This window comes from Piliocolobus tephrosceles, chromosome 1, assembly GCF_002776525.5.
Source record: "Piliocolobus tephrosceles isolate RC106 chromosome 1, ASM277652v3, whole genome shotgun sequence".
NCBI lineage: Eukaryota > Metazoa > Chordata > Mammalia > Primates > Cercopithecidae > Piliocolobus > Piliocolobus tephrosceles.
This window is the reverse complement of record NC_045434.1, coordinates 96587559-96610883: the sequence shown is the minus strand read 5'-3', so window position 1 is coordinate 96610883 and position 23325 is coordinate 96587559. Positions and strand designations below refer to the sequence as shown.

Here is a 23325-nt window from a genome sequence, read left to right as displayed (position 1 = left end):
CACTCTGCTTAATTAGCATGAGAATCGAGAGATTTTCGTATCATCCCTAAGGGATGGAGAGGAAAGGAGAGCAAAGGCTCTAGTTCTGTCCTATTCCATCAGGGATTCTGAGTCTGGTAAATTGACTGCTGTCACATTCCTCCAATCCTCTGGGGACCATCACACCCACAGTATTGAGAAAAGCTTTGATGAAGCCGGCTGGTGGATCTCCACTCCAGATTTTCCAGCTGTCCCTGTCCCCCCCCACCGCTCAGAGAGCAGGATGCTGAGATGGCTCGGTGATGCAGAAGGTATGTGCTTTTTCAGTTCTGGTGCTGATGCTGTGTGTGTGGTGAGGTCTCTGTGGCGCAATGGACGAGCGCGCTGGACTTCTAATCCAGAGGTTCCGGGTTCGAGTCCCGGCAGAGATGGTCACCTGGCAGGTGCCTCTTTTATTTTGAACACTGTCATGCTAGGTTGATAATTATATTTATTCCTCCCTGGAGGCTATAGGGGAGAGAAAGGAAACCCTTTTCCTTGAGAATCCTGGACCTTCTCTCCTTTTCTGTCCCCTCATTCTTCATTCTTTCTGTATTCCTCTCTTATGGATTTTCATTGTCTAGTAGAGGCTCAGATGTCTGCTGCGTCTCTCTGCTCAGCCCGACTGACACAGCATTTGAATCCTTTACTTCACAGTTAGATAGCGGAGTGGGGAAGAGGAAGGTAAAGGGAGTTCAGGAAAGGAGTATGTCACTTTTTTCCACTAAGTTAGATAATTGGCACATAGTGACCAAGACGCAAAGTCACAGGTTTTGGAACTAATATGGTTCCCTCCTTTGACCTCTGAGACCACAAAAGGGCAGATTGTCCCATATGTCAGTGAGGATATGTCCAACTGTCCTCGAGGTAATACCTTCTTTGACCAAAGGGTTATCATTCGGTGGATGTCAGGAGGTAGACGGGGTCATGCAGAGGATAATTTCTTGCACCATCTGTCAGCTATACTTTTTCACTCCTGGGGCCTTTTGTGCTCAAGCTCATCACTCACTTCCTGATCTATCAGGTGAAATGTAATCATTGCTCTTTGTCTCAGTGGAATAAACCACAGAGCAACACACTAATTACCAGCAGCAAGCTGGATGAGCTTGTCCCCAGAAACTCAAAGGTTTCATACTTAAATGCTCTTTACTGTGAAAAGTTTGTACCCCTTTTTGTTTGTAGGACAAACTTCAAGTGTTGTATCTGAATGTCATTTCCATAATTTCTAATTTTCAAAAAGCCATGTTCTTACCTCCTCTCTCCTCCCGCATTCACTTCTGCTGTCTCCTTGTCTTGTCTAAAGGGCCACGTTTAGCCAGATTGGAGCTTGGTCAGATTGTGATGTAGCTTGGGTTTCTATTTTGGGCTGGTCTGGCTCTCTCCCTTGCATGTTGCTACCTCTAGCTTATTAGCTAGAGGGAGCTGCCCCTGCCAGGAACCGACCTCCACCTCAGGTGAACCCAGGAAACCCGAGAAGATATGTTTCCCAGGACTGCTGGGGAGACTCAGCATCTCTCCCATGCAGGACTCTGGACGGGTGACCAGAGGACACAGCTGTGCACTTGCACTCTAAGGAAGCCGAGGTAGGGGGAGGCAGGAAAGTCCACATAGGAGTTTAAAGCAGCCATGCCAAAAGGTAGGGGGAATTGATGGGGTAGACAGGAGGACCCTGGAGGGAGATTAATGCTTTCTGCTTCCATGTGTCCGTGTTTATAGCAAATGGAAACTTTTGAAATTCTCTTGAAGTAGTATGGTACTTTAAAGACTTAAAATTCTTGTAGTAAGAGCTAACATGGCTTCACATTTCTGGGTTACCTTGGAGGAAGGCCAATTCAGATGTTATCTGTCTCCCACCGGTCCCGTAGATATGCCCTTTGGAGGACATGGTGTGGACCAGAAGTTCCTGGGCATTCTTTCCTGGAGCCTTTCGTTTATTGTTAACTCAGCCTATCTTAGATATTTTTGCTTTAAGCCCTGGCCTGAAAGGAAAAATTAATGTGTGGTGGTGGGGGCGGAGTGGGGAAGAGGAAGGTAAAGGGAGTTCAGGAAAGGAGTATGTCACTTTTTTCCACCATAATCTAGAATACTGCATGCATCTTCCTGATTCTCCCTGTATCACAGCATGGTAATGGAGGTCCTTAACCATGAGAATTCTGAGAGGGTAGGGATATTATTTCTGTATCACTGTTAAAATTTGGGGCAAGGGTGGAGGTTCGTTCTGGCCCACTCTATGGTTTGCTCATTTCTAGAGTCTTTCTGGAAATAATGATCAGACTTCATGGAACTGTGAGGGCTGGGGATGAGGTGGGAACAGGGTGGGTATGTGTGCCAAATAGACATTGTGTTGGAATTTGTTTAAATGTTTGATCAGAGTGTGATATACCTGTGAGAATTAAAATCCACGGATGATTCCCCAAGCCTGATTCTATCCTGTCGTTTCTATTCCCTATCTTGGAGTCAGAGGACCTTGGTACAAGAAGCAGTTTTGCCAAGTTGCTGAACATCTGCACTTTAATTTGCTTATGTATTAAAAAAAGAATATATTATCTTTCCTACAAGTGTAAAAATGGACAAAAAGTTTGTTGTGCAGCGCTGCACAAATATAGAGGCTATGTTAGTTTTCAAGTTGCTTTTGTCTTTCTCCCAAGCGTATGAGGAGGGTACCTGGACACAAAGTGGGGAAAGGAAAGGGTCTGAATGCTCAGCCGCTGCCTGGAACATCCAGGGTGGCTGTGTGTCATCAGCGGGAGCTGATGCCGCCCTGTGCTACCCTAAGAAAGAGGACTGATTGGACTTTTTTAGCTGGCAGGATCCTTCAGAGGCAGGTAGTCCCTCTGTGCCTTAGATAGGAGGCTTTATGTCAGCCAGGTAGGTAGAGGGTCCTCCTGGCTACCCCACTCAAGGGAACTAGAAGCTTCTGCTTATTTAACTATTGCCTAACCTTCAACTCTCTTCATCTCTGAGGGTTGGTGTTTTGGAGACTTGAAGGATATCACCAGGACTTGGGAAAAGATTTTCCACGAGTAAAATTTCTTCTGTGTGTGATAACAATTTTCTTTTGAATACATAAGGGATATCTCCTAATTTATGAACATCATAATTACTGTATTTTAAAGATATTCAGAATGTAAAATAGAAATGGGTGTTTTTTTATAAAGTCACTTCACTGTAGGACTCAAATACTTCAGAGATGCTGGAACTGATCATTAATTGCAAAATATGTGGGCAGGATATGTGTTATTTATTATTGTATTATCGGTACCTGAAATATGGTAGGCATTTGATGGATATATTTGAAAGAATTAATGCTGACTTCGATTGACTATAAATTATATAGATAGGAAAGAGAAAGAGATTACTCCTAGCTTCCAGGTAGCAGGAGCACAGGCAGTATCTTCATGCATTAATTCACTTATTTAACAAATATTCATTAAGCACCCACTTCATGCCACTTTCCACTATTCCAGGCACCAAAATAGTAGATTCCACCTCCTACGTATTCCCATGGTGGCAACAAATGACAGACAGGTAAATAAACATTAGAATAGCGAATAGCATTTTAGCTAGTGCTATGTGCTATGGAGGAATTTAAAGGATGCTTGAGGGTGGAGAGTGGTGTGACGAATGATGGTTGTGGAAGACCTCTCAGAGGAGGTGGCTTTTGAGTGAAGACCTGAGTGAAGTGAGGGAGGACAATGAGATTTAAGGGGTGGGCATTTCAAACAGAGAAACAGCAAGAGCAGAGACTCTGATGTGGACACTAGCTTGATTGGAAAGCTGAAAGGTCAATGTGGTGGAGTGGAAGGAGTGATGGGAAGAGTTGGGATTAGAGTTTGATACAGGGCACATCATCTAGGACAATGTTCTCAACCCTATCACATCCAACTCTGCCTTGTTAGGTCCATTATTTTTTCAATTCTCCTCTAGTACCCCGCAGTGAAATTCATAGATAACATAACTTACCCATGCCTGTAATGAAAACAAATCAATATAATACCCTAATTGTAATGTAAGAGAGGAATAAAAAGTAATAAACTTATAATAAATAACATATATTTTAGTATGTAAATGCCATACCAGCAGCCTTGCACCTATATGAAGAACCACCCTGAATGCAACAGCTACATGTGCAGACCGATGCAAGCATGCTGCACTGCTGACTTAAATCTCATGAGGGATGTCATTCACCAGCAGTGTCGTGGTTTTCCAGACTGGTGAACACTTTTGGATAAATTTCTGATCAAAACAAAGTAAGTCTTCTTGCAAAATGCATAGTACTTTTCATTCCTGGAAAATTTAGGAATTTAATTCCTAAATTTAAGCTCTCTAACATATAAAGACAAGTTAGACTCTAGGCTCAGATACGAACACATTTTTGTTTGTTTGTTTGTTCAAGATGGAGTCTCGCTTTGTCACCCAGGTTGGAGTGCAGTGGCGCGATCTCGGCTCACTGCCACCTCCGCCTCCTGGGTTCAAGCGATTCTCCTGCCTCAGCCTCCTGAGTAGCTGGGAGTACACATGCGCAACAACACGCTCAGCTAATTTTTGTATCTTTAGTAGAGACGAGGTTTCACCATGTTGTCCAGGCTGGTCTTGAACTCCTGAGATCAAATGATCCACTTGCCTCGGCCTCCCAAAGTGCTGGGATTACAGGCATGAGCCATCGTACCCGGCCCCAGCACATAGGTTTTAACAGGTCATTCAGAAGTATACATCATGGGTCAATTCTTCGTTGTGAGAGATGCCCTTGCACATTCTGGGACTCATAAGTCCAGCATGCTCTTCCTCTCTACAGCTAACCGTGGCCCCCAGTCATTATAACAAAAAAAACTACTCCATCAAATTTTCAAACCACTTTTGAGGGGCAATTCCAATGACCCTGGCAATCATTGACATAAGGCTTGTCGGTGAGGCTTTTCTAAATGTTAGTGAGCACCATTGACGAGTTTGAGCGGAGGTTCTGGTTTCTGTGTTAAAAGGCACATTTTATCTGTTGGTAGAGAACAGACAGAGATAGAATAGATAAGTAGAGAATAGAGTCACATATGTAGGCATATGGCCCAAAGCCTTTAGAAGCAGCAAGCTATGGCACTGTGGTTCCCAAGCGGTGGTGCTGTACCACCGGAGGTGGAGAGTTTTATAACAGTCCACCTACAAAAGTGATTTATCATCTCTGGAGAGCTTACCTGACGCAGATCACTTATTTTTAAACTAGTTGTTTTTAGTTATTGTCATTACAATAGTTATTACCTACTGGTAAATATGTTCATTTTGCTTATATTTAAACCTGTAGCAAATAGACCTTATCCCCAAAAACATGATTGCAGTGTTTATGTCCTTAGTACTTGCTATAAATTATAATGGAACAGAATATCTTTAAACTGTGTCCTCCTTGGAAGTTAGTTGGATCTTTTTGCTTCCATGGTGGTAATATTGTTCAGTGATGATTCTTTTGAGAGAATGAATGGTGAGAGATGGCATATTATGATAAGGGAAGTTAACCATGAGCATAGTAGAAGCAGCAACTTCATGGTAATGACACAGATCTGAGTCCAAATCTGAGGTCTCACTATTTACTTGTATAAATGTAGGCATGCGCTAAGTCTGTCTAAGTCCTTTGATTTTCTCATCCACTAAATGATCAAACTAATACCTAGAATTAAATAGGGTAAGCTGTAAAATTGTCGAGGTAGATACACAGGAGGTGCAAACACAAGTGCTAGCCTCCTTGTTTGTAGTTATTCTTTCTAAACCTTCAGATTGTTTGAATCAAGCTGGTTTCTTGGAGGCTGTGAGTGAGGACTTGAGAGATTTTAGCTGTGACCCATGTTTCTAACCACATTCTTCTTTGAGGGGAGTCCTAGTGGAAGTCAAGACACGCGTAATGTATTTTAAATAGTAGTTACCCTCCAAGAGCACGTTCTCCCCAAAGTGATCACTGTGGGAGCCCTAGATTTTTCTCTAGGGCAATGAGCAGAGAAGTCCTACAGCAATCCTCAGGTTCTAGTCCCTGTGGAAAGGGTCATGTTAGGACTTCTCTGTGTGGGGCAGTGCTGGGCTTTAAAGCCTGGGATGAGGGCGAGTGTGTCTATTTTGAGAAGGCAGGTTGGTGTCTACAGAGATGGAATTAGACTAAAACAAACACCTGGGGAGCTGAGAAGAGACAGGAGACCAGGGCTTGGCTGTTGTATTCTAGTCCAAATCTTTTTCTGGTAAATTCCTTGCTGTGGACCTAGCTCAGTCCTGAATCTGAAGGGAGCATCTTCTGGCAATCACTAACAATTGCTGATAACTTGTCTTCCTTTGCTACATCTATAGACCACTTTTAGAGAAAGAAATAGTACCATCCAAAATTTCCGACTATTTAGAACAAGTTAGATTATTTTGAAGGAGCATGAAACTGTTAAAAGTTTTCTATTATGTATAAACTTCTAATGGTGCTTTTTAAGTTTTGTGCTTAAGCATGTCTCTAATGGCTGAGGAGAGTGATGGCTTACTTCCAGATTCACATAAGCCAGGCCTAAAGTGGTCTGTACTAAGCACAGCATTTCTCTGAAGTCATAGACTTTATGCTACATTCTAGATCTGGGGTTCTATTTCATTATATTTACATTTTTAAAATACAAAAATAATAATCTGGCTCCAAATATTAGGGTAAAAATGATGCCTGGCATGCCCCACATATGGGATCCTGGCATGCATAAGCTATAAAAGCGCAGAACTATATTAATATTAAAAATGAGGTGTAGTCCCTGATTATCCACTCAGAGATGAAGGTAAAAGTAATCTAGAGACAGTTTAAGTAGAGGGAAAACCGACAGAGTTGAATGAATAATAATCATTAATTCAGTTACTCATTCAACAAATGCTTATAGTACCTGCTGTGTGCTAAGAACTGAGTGACGTACAGTGATGAACAAATGAGACAGAGGTGATCACAGAAATACATGTAAAGCCGCAATGGTAAATAAAGGAGAGATCCGTGAAGCAAAGAAGGTCTGTGGCCAGGAGAGTTGACCTCTTTGGGAAGATCAAGGACAACTTCCCCCAGGAAGTGTCTCTTGACTTGAATCTGAAAGATAAGGAAATAACTAGGCAAGGAATGAAGAAAAGGGCTTTCTATACACAGACAGCATACATGAAGCTTTTGTAGAAGGAGGGCGGATGCCGTGCATGAAGGGCTTTTTTTTTTTTTTTTTTTTTTTTTTTTGAGACAGAGTCTTGTCTTGTTGCCCAGGCTGGAGTGCGGTGGCACAATCTTGGCTCACTGCAACCTCCGCCTCCCGGGCTCAAGCAATTCTCCTGCCTCAACCTCCCAAGTAACTGGGATTACAGGCATCTGACACTACACCCAGCTAATTTTTGTATTTTTAGTAGAGATGGGGTTTCACCTTGTTGGCCAGGCTGGTCTTGAACTCCTGACCTCAGGTAATCCACCCGCCTCTGCCTCCCAAAGTGCTGGGATTACAGGCGTGAGCCACCGCACTCAGCCGGATGAAAGACTGTAAAGCGAGTTTGGTTTGACAATAGAGAGTAAGGGAGAAGGCCGCATGAAGTGAAATTGGAGAGACAAGGCCCCATAGGACCTTGTATTCCCTGTAAGGTTTTTTTTCTCCTTATCCCCAAAACAATGGAAAACCACTGAAAGATTTTAAGCCAAAGAATAACATGATTGGATTTGCCTTTTGGAAAGATTACTCCAGCTGCTGCTCAGAGGACAGAGTGGAAGGCTGCCAGGATAGATGCTGGAGCTAAATTAGAAGTTACCACCAGAGGTTGTTGTGAAAAGCAATATTAGCTGGGATTAAGGGGATGATAGTGGTGCTGGTGGTGGTAATGGCAGATACAGAAGAAGAAAGGTTTTAGAAGTATTTATGAGCTAAAACATGCAGGATTTGTTGATGGATTAGAAATGGTAAAAGGGGGAAAGAGTTGAGAAGAAAGACTCTAAGATTTCTGGTTTGCACACCATTCACTAAGATCAGAAACACTTGAAGAAGGCCAGGTTTGGGGGAGAAAATGGTGAGTTCAGTTTGGAGCTTCTAATTTTGAGGTGCTTTTGAGATATAGAGAGGAGATGTCACACACGTGTGAAGGTGAGAGTCAGGTCAGGTCTGAACTGCTGATTTAATTTTGGAAGTCATATGCATGTTGGTGGAATTTAATGCCAAGAATATGAATAAGATCATATAGGAAAAATTACAGGGTGAGAAGAGAAAGGGCCTAAGAATGAGCTAAGAGGAACTTCAGCATTTAACAACAGAGTAAGAGGAGTCGGAGAAGTAGTGGTGAGAGGTAGAAGAAAAAGCAGAATATTATAATTTCTGAAGCCCAGGGAAGGAAGTATGTAAGAAGAAACTTGTTTGAGTATCACATGCTGCTGAGAAGTCACTAGTGATGATAACTAAAATGTATCCACTAGATTATGTGACATGGAAGTCAAGGGTGATAGCTGTTTTCGTTTCTCTGGAGTGTCAGGTAAAAAAAGCAGATGGAGGGGGTTGCAGAGGGAGTGGGAGGTAAGGAAACAGAGAATGCATATAGGCAACTTTTAGAAGTGTGGGCATGAAGAGATGAAGAGAGGGTGGTGAGGAAGCTATGAGGAATCAAACAAAAATATCTTTTTTTCCCTTACTTTAAAACTTCATTGTGGTAACTCTCCAGCATAAATAAAATTAGAGAGAATAGCATTATGAATCCTCATGTACCCACCACTCAGTTTCGACAGTGATAAGTTCATGGCCAAACTTGTTGTATCTGTAGTTCCACACATCTTAATTGTTTTTTTTAGTGGGAGAGATTTGAGTTTCTATGAAAGCCATTGGGAAGGAAGTCATTGAGTGAAAGAGAGACAGAGAGAGAACAAGAACAAGAGCAAGTGCATAAATAGAAGCCGAGGTTTCTGGGAAGGTGATAGGGGATGCAGAGTGCCAGAGAAGGCATTAACAGTGGGTAGCTGGAGGACCAGCTCCTCCGTGACCATTGGAAGGAAAGAGGGTAGATGTTTAGATGAAGATTTTCATGTTGATATCTGGAAGATGAGGAAATTCCATCTGATGGCAGTGGCTATCCTTCTTCTGTTAAAGTAAGTAGCCATGTCTTGAACAGAGAATAACTGAGAAAAAGAGAAGGTGTTGGATGTTTGAAAACAGCACAGAAATTTGGATTAGTTACTGTGGAGAGTGAGAGGATGATAATAATATAGCAGAGAAGTGCGGAATGTATACTAGGCAGTGTTAAGGACCCATTTGGAGGTACTGGACTGGCTCTTAGATGCAATTCACATACATATATTAATTGATGTCTAATTTGTATGTCCAGCTTGCTAATGTTTACCTTCATAATTTAGGGGTGTTACTGTGTTCCCTGGTGAAGAAATGTGTCCACACGCATGTGTATATGTGTGTTGTACAGAGGGTAAGAGCATATGGATTCCACAATCTACTGAGTGTGTGGTCAGAATATACATATATATCAAAAGAGGTGATTTTAATTCTTAAAATGTAGGTGTGTCTGAGTCTGTTATTTTTCACATTCATTGGTTCAGGGCGCCACCTGCTGGGAAGCTTGCTCAATGTCACCAGCGAGCTTTTCTAATACAAACTCTAAAATCTTTTTTCTTGGTAAAGTCAGTTTTTTTTTTTTTTTTTTTTCTTTGAGATAGAGTTTTGCTCTTGTTGTCCAGGTTGGAGTACAATGGTGCAATCTCCGCTGACTGCAGTCTCCGCTGATTGCAACCTCCACCTCCCAGGTTCAAGTGATTATCCTGCCTCAACCTCCTAAGTAGCTGGGATTACAGTTGCTGCCCACCACCACTCCCAGCTATTTTTTGTTTTCTTTTTTCTTTTTTGTATTTTTAGTAGAGATGGGGTTTCACCATGTTGGCCAGGCTGGTCTTGAACTCCTGACTTCAGGTGATCCACCCACCTCGGCGTCCCAAAGTGCTGGGATTATAGGCGTGAGCCACCGTGATCGGCAAGTCAGTGATTTTGCACACAGCATTTGCCTCCATGAATTTTGAGTTTCATTTTTTTCAGACACTATTTTACCTTCTGTATTTTGGGGTCAAAGCAGGAACATTAAAATGTGTTCTTTCCCAACCTGATTTTGGTCTTTTGGTGAAATACCATATCTTGCCTGTTTAAATGCCTGTGTTGTCTATAAATCTCATCCATAATCTACATATTCAAGAAGAGAAATAAAATTTCAGACTTTCATCTGAAATACCATTAATAAGAAATAGATTATTGGTTAAAGATGTTTAAAGTAGAGATGATCCAACTGTGTGATCCAACTGTGCAGATTGAGCAGTATTACTGAACACTCTCTAAAATTTGGATTTTGTTTTCCACCCACTTTCTATCCCAAATTATTTTCCTCTAGGTTATTTAACTGAAATGTGTATTCCTTCATAGTTTCCAAGCTGATCCCTAGGGAAACTAGTCTGCTACAAATTATTTTTTTAAAATAGTCTTGTCTTAACCTGAGTATAGTGTCCCTTAAAACTTTTCCTCCAAGATCCTTGCATCACACTACTAAAATGCTCCCAATTTCCAGATTTTCATTAAATAACTTCTTTCCTTCAAATGTACTGTATGACAGAGTTCAGAGATAAATTATTCTAACTACTTCTTCTCCTGTAATGTAATTCAGTCAATAACACTTAACTATAATCATTATATATGTATACACATACATATGTGTACATATACATGTATATGCACAAATTCAGTCATGATGCACATAGAATTTAGAGAAACATAATATAAGGTATACCAAATAATTCCCCAAGGAAAATAGCATTTGTTCATCTACTCATCCAGTCTTTATGAAGTGCCTGCCGTGGATCCGCAACTTTGAGAGGCACTGGAGATGCATTGGGAATAAGACAGGCATGGTTCTGGTTCTTACACACTTGCTCTGGAGTGTGGAAGACAGGCATTGATTAGGTCATCCCAACACATTATAGAGGGTCACTCTTAAGGGATGTACAGAGAACACCATGGGACATCTGGAAGCTGAAGCATCATCAGGGCTTCCTGGAAGAAGCGACATTAAGCTTTGAAGGAAGGAGAGAACAAAAACACTCCAGGCAGTCTGTGAGACTGACGTCTAATGCTGAGAGCCAGATTGTGGAGGAACTGGTAAACCTTCTTAAAGAGTTTGGATTTTATCCTAAGAGAAAATACCAACCAATGACAGATTTGAAGAGCGTGTGTGTGTGTGTGTGTATGTGTGTGTGTGTGTGTGGTGACCAGGCTTAGATTTATAGTTTGGAATACAGTTTGAAAAGATTATTCCAGATTAATTTGGAGAAAGACTGAAGGGAAACTAGGTTGGAGACAGTTTAAGGGTATATGTGATGTGGTGTTGGCTTGTATTAGAGAAGTGGAGAGAAAGAGAGAGAAGAGGGTGAATCTGAGGATCATTTAAGATATCAAATGGATAACACTTGGTGGAAATCAGCTGTAAGAGGTAAAGGAAAAAGGAGAGTCCAGGATGATTCCTGGCTTGAGCAAATGGGTGAATTAAAGTGCCTTTTCATGAGAAAGGGGATAGGTAGAGGAAGTAGATTCTCAGAAAGGCCAGGGAAGATGAGTATTTCCACTAGACATGTTGAATTTGAGGTGTCAAATATGTAGCAGTAGATATGTCTAGTGGGCAGCTAGATATATGAGCCCGGAACTGTGAAGAGAAATCTAGGCCAGAGATACAAGTTAGGAATGATCAGTCTGTTGTGAGTAAATTGATGTCTTGGGAGTGGTCAATATCTCATAGAAGGTAAATTGAGAAAAGAAGAATGGCTAAGAAGGAGCCCTGAGGAACCCATCATTTAAGGAATCATTAGAGGAGGTAGAAGTGAGCAAATGAGGCTGGCCAGATAGACAGGAAGAAAACTAGGAGGGCTGGGGCCAGAATCAATGAAAAGAAGCTTTTAAAAAAGAGTGTATGAGCCACACTGTCAAATGTTGCTGATAAGGGCTGATGTTTCCTTTAGGATTTGGTAATACATGGGTTGTCAAGGGAAGTTTCAGTGGAGTGATAGAAGTAGATTTTAGTGGGTTCCCAAGTGAGTGAGAAGTGAGGAAGGAGAAGCAAGGAGTGTATCTAATTAAAACATTTGTTGTGAAATGGAGTTAGTGGGTGGGATGGGAGCTGGAGGGAGGAGTGTGGTTTAGGGAGTGGTGATGTTTGTTTGTTTGTTTTTGTTTGTTGGATAGGGAATAGTCATGAATGTTTAAATGCTCATGGAAGTTATCTCATAAAAAAAGGTTGAAGGAACAAGAGAGAGGAATAATCAATAGATAGTTTAGTCCTTGAGGAGGCAGCTAGAGATGATAATAGTAATAAAAGTTCTTCTCTTCTTATTCAGTAACAGTTCTGAGAGCATGATTCCATTTAATTCCTACACAGCCTCTCCTAGAGAGGTACTTTTTATTTTTATCCTGTTTTTTTGAGATAAGGAAACTGAGGCATAGAATGGTACTGTGAGTAACCAACATCACATAGTAAGCGGTGGAGACAGGATCGACACCCAAGCAATCTAGCTTGAGACTTGCACCATTAACCACAATGTTTTATTGTGGGGTCCACAGCCTAGCTGTAGACTTAAATAGGAACTATCCACCCTTGCTACAGTAACTGAAGAGAAGGCAGATGGAGCAGGTACAAATGCAGGTGTCAGCTTAGTTAGCATCGTGAATTTCCTGGAGATGCCATAACAAATTTCCCCAAACTAGGTGCCTCAGAAATAACAGAGATTTATTCTGTCAATGTTTTAGAGTTCAGAAGTCCAAAATCAAGGTCAAGGTGTAAGCAGATTTTCACTCCTCTGAACAGGTTTCTCATCTTGGGGCTGCATACTTCCAAACTCTGCCTCTGTCTTTACCTGGCCATCTTTTCTGTGTTTCAGATCTCTCTCTGCATTTCTCTGTAAGAATGCCTGCCATTGGATTCCAGGCCCACCCTAAATCAACAATGATCTCATCTCAAGATCCTTACATTAATTACATCTGCAAGATGCTTTTTACAAATGAGGTCACATTCAGAGGTTTTAAATGTTAAAACCTGGGCATGTCTTTTTGGGGTCCACTATTCAACCCACTGCAGTTAGGAGATTGGATGAGTTTCTGACAAGTGGACTCGATCATTTCTGTGAGGTAAGAATGTGGGTAATTTGCTGAGAATGTGCCCTAATGTAGAGGGATCAAACATGTAAGGGGAGTGAAGAAATCCTGAAGTATCATTATTGAAATCTGAAGAGTGAGCTGACTAGAAAATGTAGTTTGTGGAGCAGTGTGGAGAACCAGATGAAGTTTATTATCATAAATTTATAGTTGTATGATTTTCTCTAGCAGTGATTAGCAGCCCAGGTGCAAACACTGAGGAAGCTGAGAGTTCAAGTGTCTAGAGCCTGGGAAGAGGGGGTGTGGGAGAGAAGGAAGGACAAATGCAGAGGGGGTTAGGATACTGGCAAGTGGCTTTCAATGGAAGGCCACAGAGGTGAAGTTAGGTGGGCATGAAATTGAAGTCAGACAGAGGACTACTGGGTCGATCAAAAGCAGTCAAAAGAGTGGGAGTAATTGAGTGAACTCGCTATAACGATACTAGGCCATTCTCCAAGTATAGAATATTTAATTTTATTACTTTAAACACAAAAAATAACCTGGATTAGTGGTTGCAGTAAAGACAAAAAGAAGTTTAATGGAGATAGAAAACTCAAAGAAAAGAGAAGACAGGATTCTGGACAGGCCACCCATGTAGACCCAGAGTCATGCAGAAAAATGGCAGGGCTCGGGGTGACTGTGTGTGTGTGTTTGTGTGTGTGTGTGTGTGTGTGTGTGTGTGTGTAAGCCTTGACACATAAGATGACAATTTATAACAAAGTCATTATTTTATTGTGGATTCATGATACATTTTTTATTATCACACTCCTATCACCATATCTGGCCACTATTTTATACTAGGCACTGTGCTGAGATATGGTGAGGTTGCAATAAACAAGACATACAAAGTCCTGACTCTCCAGAGGCGTGTATTCTAGTAGGAGAGACTGACAAAAAGAAAAGAAACAGAAACAAGTAAACAAAGTTGTTGCGGTTTGTAATGAGTTTGTTATGAAGGGAACAGATAAGAGATTGCAGCAGAGACTGATGGGCAGACTAACTTTGGTTAAGATGAAAAAGAAGCCACTTTCAGTTGGTGACATGAGAAGTAGGGAGATGAATACTCCAGGCAAAGGGCTGCTACAGCAAAGTGCTACAGACCTGGTGGTTTATAAACAACAGAAATTTATTTCTCACAGTTCTGGAGGCTATGAGAAATCTAGCCTTGGGAAGTCCAAGGTCAAGGCAGATACAGTGTGTGGTGAGGGCCCACTTGCTGACTCATAGATGCCTATGTCCTCATGTGGTGGAAACAAGGAACAAACTTCCTTGTCCCTCTTTCATAAGAGCACTTATGAAATCCCATTAGGGATCCCGTTAAGGATCCCAACAGGGAATGGTTTTGCTGTGTCATAGATTACCATTTCTGATCAGCTTCACCAAGGTATTCTTTCTTGCATCCCAAAGTGGTACTATCCCTTTTCGATTGTATTTTCATTACTGATGATACCAGAGACTTTGCCTCCCAACGGCCCCACCCCATTGCATTGAGGTTAGGATTTCAACATAGGAATTTTGGGGGGACACAGACATTCAGACCATAACACTAGTCAGGGCTGTCACTGATCTGTTACTTGACTCAAGATAGTGTGGAGTGAGAGCAGATGTGACCCTAGGGGCCCCATGCACGTTTGGGTTACATTAATTTTTTTATTGTGAAATAAATTATACATACCCTAGTGTATATGGAATGTATATGAACCATTTAGAAAGTATAATTACAATAATAAAATAAGCACTTAGGATCCTACCGGTCAGCTTAAAATGAGAACATAACCAGTTCTTTGAAGACTCTCGGGTGAACCTCATCAATTGCATTCTTTCTCAGTCCCTAGGGTGGGTAACCAATCATCCCCTGGCTTGTTTATAGTTTTATTTCACATATAGCTATCCCCAAATAATATATTACTTTGTTTTGCTTTTTAAACTTTATATAAGTGGAAACATATTCTTATATGAGTTGTTTTTGGCCCCTTTACCATTGTGTTTTGAGGTTTATCCATGTTCTTAAATATACAAGTTTATTTTCATTAATGTATAATGCTCCATGGTGTGAGTATAACACAATTTATTAATGCATTCTGACTTTGATGGACATACAGGTTTTTTCCCAGGTTTTTTGTCTATTATAAACAATGCTGTTGGAATAATTTCATATCTCCTAGAGCAAGCAATTTCAGATTATGCACTTGGGAATTGGATTGCTGAGTCATAGTTTATATTCCTCTTCAGTTTCACCAGGGTATGCTTTCTTGCTTTCCAAAGTAATTCTATCAATTTTAGGTTACATTTTTGTAACTGATAACACCAGAAACTTTGCAAACTGGAGGAAGAGATATTACCTGGTAGCTACCTATAGCAGTGGCCACAGTGCAGGAAATGGGTGGAGACTCCCAGGCCAGTGGCAGTTTAGTCTTGGCATTTTCCTCTTTGTTTCCTTTCTTCCTTCCCTGACTCCCATTCTCAGAAAGGAAATAGCTCTCATCACACGAATGTGTTCTGAAGGCTTTTGAAAAGCTGAGAATGTCAGAAAACAAGAGATTCAAGTTAGAGGCAGAAATGAAAGAACATTCCTTTGCATACAGTTTTCGAGGGTCTAGAATGGCCATCAAACAATAGATTGGAGTAGGTTGACTTGCAAATGTTTTGCTCAGAATTCCTGGCCCTAGAATAGAAGTGTTTTTTGTAGCCATGAATTCTTATAGTCACAGTAGGACTGACTGTAAGAACTGCATGTTTTCTAGTCTCTTGTCCACAAAGGTCGTGGGAATCCTACCTGAAATTCTGGTGCCTTGACACACAGGCCAACGTTACCCTGCATTTCCTGGAGTAAGCACTTTCTACTTACACACCTTCCTCTCTCTGTCCTCTTTTCTCTAAAGGGTCAGCCATGAACCATTCACATTAGAAAAACAGCTTCTAATCCTCACAAAATCTGTGAAAAGTAGATATTGTTCCCACATTAGAAATGGGAAAACTAAGGCTCAGAGAAGTGAGTAACTTGCGCAAAATTTCATAGCTTCTAAGAAGCAGATTTGACACTCAAAGCCACATCTGTCTAAATTCATCTGTTCTTTTTCTCTCTCTGGCTTTCCCTGACCCTCTAATTATTTGTATTGTCATTTATAACCATGTGGCTCTTAACAAGTGACTTGCCCTGTCTCAGCTTTAGATTAAAATATAACAGTTCACATAGGCTCAATAAATGTTTATTAAAAAATGAAAATCACTATATGGACTTACATTCTAGTAGGGAGCAATGTTGTGGGCCTGCAAGGGTCACTCCCTTGATGGTATTACTGTTTTTATATTTATCTCCTAAATCTAAGCTCACAGCCTCTGGCTAAGCATGTGAATTTAGCTTGTTCTACAGCTGATATGTGCCTACTATTAGGTAGGTCTTTGCTATAAAGCATGTTCCAGTGTATTGTTGCTTATCTGTTATTTTACTTTCATACTGTTTTGCTGACTGGGAGCATATTTCCTCTCATAATGGTCACGATTTTTAGTGGAGGCTTTCCCAGAATATGCTGTTACCAACTCACAACATACTCTGGCTCTGATACTTGTCTCAGAGAAGCAGTCAGGCTTGGCAGCACAACCAGCACGCCAATAGCCTGTTCCCTGGGGACACCGCTATCACTGCCTCCCAGACACTTTACCTCTCCAGTTGCACCTCAGCCTGCTAACAGGGGAGTCAAAAGCAGAGAGGAGACATCAATCGAATGTGGGAAAAATAACAAAATCAGTTTCTAGCTTGATGTGGTTTGGAAAGATCTGTTGCCGCCACCTAAGATGCACCTGGAAGATAAATTATTCAGACTTTTCTCCTGCATAACCTTCTTGCTGCCTCCTATGTCATCACCATCTCAGCTGCTTTCCTCCTGCTCACCTGGGCTAGGGAGAGAAGTGTGCTGGTGGTTCTCCAATGGACCTCTGAAACATTGGGAAAGTCAAGGCTGTGATCTCAGGGGTTGTTCTCTGTAACCAAAAATACGTTACTCTCAAAACAGCAAATTGAAATAAAAGGAGATTTTTAACTCTTCTAATAATTGTCATGCTACATGAAGAAAAATATTAGAAGCCTTATGTTTCAGTTCCTGTTTGCATCTGGCTGCCCTATAACACTGTGTCCTCTACTTTAGTAAATAAACTGAGGAGAGCATTCCGAAGAATAGTAAAGATTACAAAGGATGGGAATAGATGAGAGACCAGAGTTTTTACATAGTCTAGAACACGGGCTAGGACACTTTTTCCATAAAGGACCAGAGAGCAATATTTTAGGTGTTTTGGGTCTTTCCGTCTCTGTCGAATATTACTATTTGTTTTTATTTACAGAGAATGTAAAAAGTAGTTTCAGCTTGGAGTCCATATCAAACTGCATTGCAGGCTGAAGTTTGCTTGTAGTCTGCCAAGCAAACTCTAGAAGCTCATTCTCAGTTTTACTATGACAGAATATCATTTTTCAAAAGAGAGATGTAATATGGTAAGTTTTGAGAGGAAGCAATGAGCAGAAATATTAGGAATGAAAAGACTAAAAGGCGGAAATGAAATCCACAGGTAGACAGCCCGGGCGGAGCCCTGAGCCTGGTTAAAGATCGACCCCTGGCCTAACCGGTTATGTTATCTATAGATTCCAGACGTTGTATGGACAAGCGTTGTGAAAGTCCCTGTCCTGTTCTGTTCTGTTCTGATTACCGGTGCTTGCAGCCCCCAGTCACGTACCCCCTGCTTGCTCAATCGAAACCACCCCCCTCCCACCCATGCTTAAGCAAGCAGTTTGTCTAAAAAAAAAAAAAAAAAACCCTAGACGTTTGTGGTTTAAAAAAGGGCGGGAGCCAATCAGAAACTGCCAAATGTTCAAATTTCAAAATGTCAACCAATCCCAATCTTGTAACTGCAAAAATGCCCTAATCTTCTGTAACCTGTTTGTGCCTTACTATAACAAGTAGGCTTGAGCTGTGCTCGGGACCTCTCTCTTGCCCTCCTGACTACGCCTGTACGGAGAGAAGTCCGGGTTCGAACCTGCAATAAAGTGATCCCGGCCGCTTGGCTTTGACTTCGGTTTCTGGTGGTCGTCTTTGAGGGGGGTCTCGGAACTCAGGGCACAACAGGAACACGCATTAATAATTAGGTAAGAATTTCTAGAAGACAGAAATGAAAGGGAGGACAGAGATTATGAGGAAGTAATTGAAAGGAGTTGGGGTGTGAGAAAGAGACAAAGATGGAATGAGAATGGAACAATGTCTTGAGCAAAATAGAGAATCTGGGAAAATGGAGTAAATGAGGTAGATTTTCTCCTTAGCATAGTTAGTGGCAAATATACCCCAGCCCTGCTGTGTAACCGAGTGAATTTGCATGGGTATTTGAGAAAAAAATCGACTCGTGTCTTGTTTATAACTACAGTCTTCTTTTGACTTTACATGGCAGGTCGTAGGCCTTTACTTGCTTTCCTGCTACCTTCCAACACTGTGGTTTAGCACTTGTTCAGTTAGCGGTTGTGATTTAAAAAGAATGGAAAGTGTGAAACACCGCTTGTTGCAGGTTAGCGAGGATTGGTGGGTGGGTGGAAAGGATGCACAGCAATAAATCTGGCAGCTTTCTGTGGATTGTGAAGCAAATGCACTAATATCAGCCATCTAACTTTTGCCAAACTATGAATCTTTTTCCCCAGATACTTAACTATCAGAAAACATTTACAGATGAAGAAAGAAGAACATCTGAACACAGACTGAGGTAATAGAGAAAACAAGGAAATGAATCTCAGATATGCGATGAAGTTGGAAAAGAGAATGACAGGATACTTTTAGCTTGAAGTAATTTGAAAGATAGAGACTTCGAAATACCTTAGAAATATTGGATATCACAAGAAAGGGCCAACTTCCCTCAGAATTATGACAAGGCACTGAATTACGAGTTAAGGTCTCTTGGCTTCAGCCTTTAGCCTACTCCTTGCGGCCTTGTGACTTTAGGAAAGCAATTTAGATTATCCAAGTCTCAGTTTTCTCATCAGGGAAATGCAGAGAGTATTTTTTTTTATAATGGTGTTTTTATTTGTATGTAAATATTAAAGGGTCGTCAGCTATAAATAACTATGATAATGACAGAGATTTTATTAGTCTTGGTGTTTCATTTGTGGGTTGACTTTACTCCTGCATAATAGGAGCCAGTTGCGTACAGTGACTTGAGGGGTTTCCAGAGGATTCTCTGCCTGTCATATTTCTCCTGAATTAGACCATGATGAAACGACTAAATCATTTTCATGGAGACCAAAGTTTTTATAGCCTCAGCTTAATTGATTTAGGAACATTAAGATGCAAATGTTATCAAAGACAGGGCTCAACACAACTGTGGACATCTAAACCCTTGACTAACCAGTCACCTAGCAATGTCTGAAGAGAATGGGTCAGAACTGCCACTAAATAGGGTGGCCCAAAGAACTTGGGGTCACCATGAAAATAGTAAATGCCTATCAAGAGAACACCTGAGAGGAGCAAGGCATAAAGAAGAGAGGAAAGGCCTTCTGCAGGTGACTTCACAATTTTGACTCAGGCTGGTTTGTTCTGCCAAGAACCGAGGACTTTGATAGATGGCAGCCTTTGATCTTTGTTCCTTTGCATTCCATCTCATTGCCATTGTTTTTCTGAACAAATGGCTCCTAGGACTGTGTCCCAAGTAATCCTCCTAGAGCAATTGTGATCTGGAGAGCTAACTTTACACCAGCAAGTCATGCTTCCCATCCAGGGGCCACTGCTTTCAGACTTACTTGCTTCTAGTTGGGAATGGAAGCCAATGGCATGGGCATGGCTGTGACGCATCTTTTATAGGCCGGGGTGGTTAAAAAGCAGATGCTCTTTCTCCGCTCTCTTTTTCTTGTCAGCTTACTGGATATTGATGCCAGTGGCAATATTGGCAAACAAATCTTGAAGATAGATGGCCAGAGAAATGATGGAAACTGTGCCTGAGTCACTGCTTGGAAGAGAGCCACCAAACCAGGAGCGCTTACATCCGACTGGAATGTGAGCAAAACATTCTTTTTTTTAGTGTTAAGCCATTGGGATTTTTGGTTGATATAGCAACTAGTGTCACTGAGATTAATGCAACTACTGATATTACTAAACTGTCTCCTGAGATGACTCTGTGTTCTGCAAATTGAGATCTCCTGGCCTTTTTTTCTTGATCTATGCCCTTTACTCTTTACCTTCTCTCCCCAGATTCTTTCTGCTTTCTCTGCAATCATATCTTCAATTGAATAATGAAATCAACAAAGAGCAAGAGAACAGAGGAGTAATGATTATTTCATTAATTTATTTTATTTTTCTGTTTCATTTGAGTGCATGGGAATAACCAAGAAGCTGGGTAGAAATCGAGGACAGATGTTTGCCGGCTTAAACTCCTGTGCTGGAAGTGGAAAAAAGTATAAACAGTAAAGGCTTTAAGTTTCAGTGGCATGATTTTAAATTGGGAGCCAAGAGAAAGGATACTTTCTCACCACATTGCATCCATAGGATCAGTTTCTTATTTATTTCTGACTTTCCAATTGGCAGAGTGCCCTTGAAATGTCAGCTTTTCATTGGAGTGGAGCACCCTGCAGTCATTACCTGATCTATAACATTGGCACAGGACGCTCTGAGAGCAGTTTTTACCTGAAACCAAGCTGTGTGCTGGGAGCCTAGGTATAGATACTTAGATAGGAGAGAAAACTGAGAGTGAAGGTGTTGAAGGAGATCAAAATTACACACACAAAATAAGTAAACAAAGAGCCAAAATGTAGAAAAAAAGTGCTTACAAAAGCACATCAAACTGGTCTCTGAGATCTTATAATTTTCCCATTTATACATTTATATAAATTGTGTTCACAGATACACTCATAATATGATCAAGTAGTGTTTGTACCTAAAACGACTGTCACAGTGTGTTATTTGAGCAGTAGTATTGGGTAAGATGATGACTTCTAAATAAAAATTACTCTACAGTTACCTAAGGATTAAGTGGCTTGAATGGAATTGAAAACACGGTTTTTGAGGGCTCCCTCAATGCTTCCCATCGCCAGTTTATGCAGGCAATAGAGAACTCATTTGTCTTGAATAATTCTTTAGCTTTCCACAGCTGAATATCTTGCTCTTGGGGAAAGAGCTTGCTATGATGTGCTGGATTCTGGCTGAGAATCTCTGGGTTTGAATCTTGGCTCTGCCACTTACAATCTTTAGGAGATTGGTTAAGTTAAATATTTCTCTCTACCTCAGTTTCTTCACTGGTAAAATAGGAACAATCATAGGGCTTACCACATACATTTATCGAAGGGATTAAATGACCTAATAGAAGTAAATTATTGCAAGAGTAATTGCTAAATAAGAATCCGTTGTTGCTAGTGTTGTTTGTCTGTTGTGGGGTAAATGCATTTCCTTCTGTTTGAGCTTCTATTTGACTGGAACACAGTTGATCATGCCTTCTGACTCCTTCAGCCCTCTCTAGAATGTATTTACAGCACTGGATGTCCATAACCAGCCTTTCCTTCCAACAGTCACAGCTGGACTCTAGCCTGTTCTGTGGAGCTGTAATTCCTTCTCCTTCTCCATTTCTCCATTGATTTTTATCTTCCTTACAATTGAGTGCTTTCCCCTCAATGGCAGTTTTACACATGCTAATCCAATCTCCTAGATCTGGTTCAAGGGTTATAATGATGAAGGATTTTCATCAATTGGAATAAGAATACTTAGTGCTTAACATTTTTGACAGCCAGCTCTGTGGCCTGAGAGGACAGTTTAGGAACAAAAGACAGAACAAGAGCTGTGATAATGACGCAGGCAATCACAGAAGGGCAAGAGAACAAGCTGCCCTAGGATGCTTGTGTAAGAAAAATTGCACGTCTTGTCTTCCTAATTAAAAGCTAAAAAATTAACTGAATTGCATATCTAATACATAACATGACTGTACAATAAAAGGAATTATATTCAGTGGACCTTTTACTATACAACTTTTGGTGGCACACTTTTTCAGGATGAAAAGTACTCAAGGAAATCTTAAACTTAACCCAGTAGTTTTATTCTTGATATTATAATTTTGAAATTATTTTATGTATGTTCTAGAATAAAGCAAATAAATAAAGAGGTTAATAACATCAGGATCCAGTGTTTCCAATGTGTGAGAAAAGAGAAACAAATACAGAAACAAAGAAATTAGGAGGGGAGATAACTCTATAAAATCAAATCTAAGTTGCAAATATTAGTATGAACATAAGATTATATATAACATAATGCTACACACAATCTATATAATGTTTATCATGTATTATATGCAATATAATTAATCTGTATAATGTATCTCTAATTTATCTGCATATATTCTATAAGTCTCTCTCTCTCTGTATGTGTGAGTGTGCACGTGTGGAGAAAAAGAAAGAGGGATAGGGAAACAGGGAAAGAAAGAGAGTGGAACACACACACACATACACACGCACACACAGACATAGGGTGGGGGAGAGAATGAAAATAAATGCTGTATCCACTCTGTCCAATGAAAGAACTTAGAAACCATTATGATCCAGTAGTATTGAGCACACCTGACATTCAGGTATTGTTTTCTAAAATACCATTCTCTCTAAAAAGAACTAGGGCTCCTTATGGAACTGGGTGATTCTAGGTTTCAGATAGGGAATATTTACAGTGATTTTAAGATCTCTTATTGTATCATGGAGTTTCTAGAGAACAATTGGGGTCTTGACAAAAGGATACAGCTTGAAGGGGCTGTCACTGACTGAGTTTGGGACAATATGAGCATCAAAAAAATAATGTTTATGATTGATTGTATTAATAAAAATGTCCAAGTCCAAAATGACATTCAAAAAAAGGAAAAAGGGAAAGATAAAATATAAGATTATTTGCCACAGTAGAGGTTATCAGTACACCAACTCCTTACTCTGAAAATTAGTAATTAAAAGGAAATAATTAAGCTGCTCCCTGTTTGTATTTGTCAGGAGAGCTAGGTTATGCTGCAGTAACAAACAACCTCAAAATCTCAGTGGCTCAAAACTAAAGTGTATTTTTCACTTTCACTGAGTGTCTCTCCTGGGGTTACAAGCGTTCTGATTCATGTCATTCTCACTTAGGGAGGTGTCTCATGCTTTTACTCTTTGGCACTC

General features: G+C 40.7%; 1 long non-coding RNA gene and 1 other non-coding gene across 2 annotated transcripts; both read left to right on the top strand.

Moving 5' to 3' along the window:
* The first annotated feature begins 336 nt into the window (after positions 1-336).
* TRNAR-UCU lies at positions 337-410 on the top strand. Its single transcript has one exon. It is a non-coding gene; the product is annotated as a tRNA-Arg (tRNA).
* Positions 411-18184: 17774 nt separating this feature from the next.
* Positions 18185-20197, top strand: LOC111543849. Its single transcript, XR_002731966.2, has 3 exons — positions 18185-18318; positions 18859-18920; positions 20065-20197. It is a non-coding gene; the product is annotated as an uncharacterized LOC111543849 (long non-coding RNA).
* Positions 20198-23325: the final 3128 nt, after the last annotated feature.